We start from the raw sequence: 3,237 nt of genomic DNA, 5'->3' as shown, positions 1-3,237 counted from the left end.
AACAGAGATTTAAAAAGAACAACATTTATTTGAAATAGAAATCTTCTGTAAGATAACAACAAACATACAGTCTAATTCGAATATGTATGTATTGATCAGTGGTTCTCAATTGCAGTCTATTTTATTTTAGAAACATTTTATTTAACTATTTTATTTTGGGTGATTAATCTTGGTTAACTACAATAATCACTGGTCCATACGATTTGTGCGCGATATTTGAAGTGTTCAGAAGGCAAAAGACAGTTTTGTACAGCAAACTTCTCAAATCTAATGCCATTTTGCATCAATAACATCAAATCTGGAGTAATTCATCCTTGTTTGAAAATGTTTATCCACTAATGAGATTTGAGATCTTAGCCAGACGGGAAAAGTGACTTTAGCTTTGCTTTATTCCTCATAATTTTATATTTTTGTCATTTTTAAAGACTGTCAGCCACATTCTCTTCCATTATTTGGAAAAAAGCATCATGAACATTCTGCTAAACATCTCCATTTGTGTGGACAGTATTTCATTTCATGCACCGTACGTTTAAGAAAACCAGTTTAAAGTGATGAAATGTGGCTCAAAAGAGTCATTCCACCTCAAACAGATCTGACTGAAGCAGATGCCGCAGCTACTGTTACCCTCCTACAGACAAACAGAAAGAGAGAGAGAGAGAGAGAGAGAGAAGACATGAAAGAAAGACTGAAGGTGATGACATCAATGTAATTGCATAATTGCACACAAACACACACACACACACACACGCGCAGGGTCGAGAGTGTGTGTGGCCCGCAGCAGCGCTTTGATGTGTGTTAGTATCATGTTAAATGATGAGGTGGTAGTTCAAGAGATTAAATGTGTTTTACACACACACACACACCTCAACATCTCCGAAACACAGATTGCACTCTGCACGACTCTTTTCCAGAACACACCAGGAGACCCTCAGATATTATGCTTTACAAATAGCGACAAGCTCTCTCTCTCTCTCTCTCTCTCTCTCTCTCTCTCTCTCACACACACACACACACACACACACACACAGCTCCAGCTCTCCTGTATCCCGTTGTGTGTTTCCACGATGATGGAGAGAGATTAGCTGCCACAGCAACCAGCACACTTTTCATTTCTTTACACTGCTGACGGAAACTTCTTTGGAGAAAAAGACTGGAAAACAGTGTGTGGACTAACACAGTGAAGAGCAAACAAAACACACTTTTATAAGATGGTACTGTTATCGTATCAGACGGTGTCTAAAAGTGTCTAAACAAGTCTGAGACAAGTCATTTATTTTTATAGTTCTTTATGAGACACAGATTGTTTCAAAGCAGCTTCAAATTAATAAGCATGAAAATATCACTGTTAATGTTGTAAAACTCATCAGTTAATGACGTGTGAATCTGTAAAGTGCTATAAAGCAGCTCCACAGAAGATAACACTGTCGTCGTTCAGCTCAGTTCAGTTCAAAGTTGATTCAGTTCAGTTTTCTTGATGTCAGTGTTGATTCAATCGATTCAATTCAAGTGTAAGTGTTGCAAAGATCTTGAATTATAAAACGGAAAGGATTCAGCTCAATTTGGTCCATTGTTGATTCAGTTCAGTTCAATAAGTGTCAATGTTGATTCAGTTCAGTTAAATTAGTGTCAATGTTGATTCAGTTCAGTTCAATAAGTGTCAATGTTGATTCAGTTCAGTTAAATTAGTGTCAATGTTGATTCAGTTCAGTTCAATAAGTGTCAATGTTGATTCAGTTCAGTTCAATAAGTGTCAATGTTGATTCAGTTCAGTTCAATAAGTGTCAATGTTGATTCAGTTCAGTTCAATAAGTGTCAATGTTGATTCAGTTCAGTTCAATAAGTGTCAATGTTGATTCAGTTCAGTTCAATAAGTGTCAATGTTGATTCAGTTCAGTTCAATAGGTGTCAATGTTGATTCAGTTCAGTTCAATAAGTGTCATTGTTGATTCAGTTCAGTTCAATAAGTGTCAATGTTGATTCAGTTCAGTTCAATAGGTGTCAATGTTGATTCAGTTCAGTTCAATAAGTGTCAATGTTGATTCAGTTCAGTTCAATAAGTGTCAATGTTGATTCAGTTCAGTTCAATAAGTGTCAATGTTGATTCAGTTCAGTTCAATAGGTGTCAATGTTGATTCAGTTCAGTTAAATTAGTGTCAATGTTGATTCAGTTCAGTTCAATAAGTGTCAATGTTGATTCAGTTCAGTTCAATAAGTGTCAATGTTGATTCAGTTCAGTTCAATAAGTGTCAATGTTGATTCAGTTCAGTTCAATAAGTGTCAATGTTGATTCAGTTCAGTTCAATAGGTGTCAATGTTGATTCAGTTCAGTTCAATAAGTGTCAATGTTGATTCAGTTCAGTTCAATAGCTGTCAATGTTGATTCAGTTCAGTTCAATAGGTGTCAATGTTGATTCAGTTCAGTTCAATAAGTGTCAATGTTGATTCAGTTCAGTTCAATAAGTGTCAATGTTGATTCAGTTCAGTTCAATAAGTGTCAATGTTGATTCAGTTCAGTTAAATTAGTGTCATTGTTGATTCAGTTCAGTTCAATAGCTGTCAATGTTGATTCAGTTCAGTTCAATAGGTGTCAATGTTGATTCAGTTCAGTTCAATAGGTGTCAATGTTGATTCAGTTCAGTTAAATTAGTGTCATTGTTGATTCAGTTCAGTTCAATAAGTGTCAATGTTGATTCAGTTCAGTTAAATTAGTGTCATTGTTGATTCAGTTCAGTTCAATAAGTGTCAATGTTGATTCAGTTCAGTTCAATAAGTGTCAATGTTGATTCAGTTCAGTTCAATAAGTGTCATTGTTGATTCAGTTCAGTTCAATAAGTGTCAATGTTGATTCAGTTCAGTTAAATTAGTGTCATTGTTGATTCAGTTCAGTTCAATAAGTGTCAATGTTGATTCAGTTCAGTTCAATAAGTGTCAATGTTGATTCAGTTCAGTTCAATAAGTGTCAATGTTGATTCAGTTGGCTCAATTCAAATGTCAGTGTTGTAAAGGTTATCAATTATGAAAAATGATGCACATCCATACACACAGACCAGAATATCATAGAGACTTGTTTTTGCAGGACTCTTGTCATGCCAGACAGCAATTAAACTCCTAGCAACCACTAAAACACCCTAGCAACTGAACAGAAATGCCCTAGGAACCACCTATAGCACCATAACGACATACTAACATTGCGAGAATCACCTACAAGGCGTTGAGTTTTGCACTCTCATATTTTCT

Source organism: Carassius carassius, chromosome 41 (genome assembly GCF_963082965.1).
Source record: "Carassius carassius chromosome 41, fCarCar2.1, whole genome shotgun sequence".
NCBI lineage: Eukaryota > Metazoa > Chordata > Actinopteri > Cypriniformes > Cyprinidae > Carassius > Carassius carassius.
Note: the sequence above shows the minus strand (reverse complement) of the source record.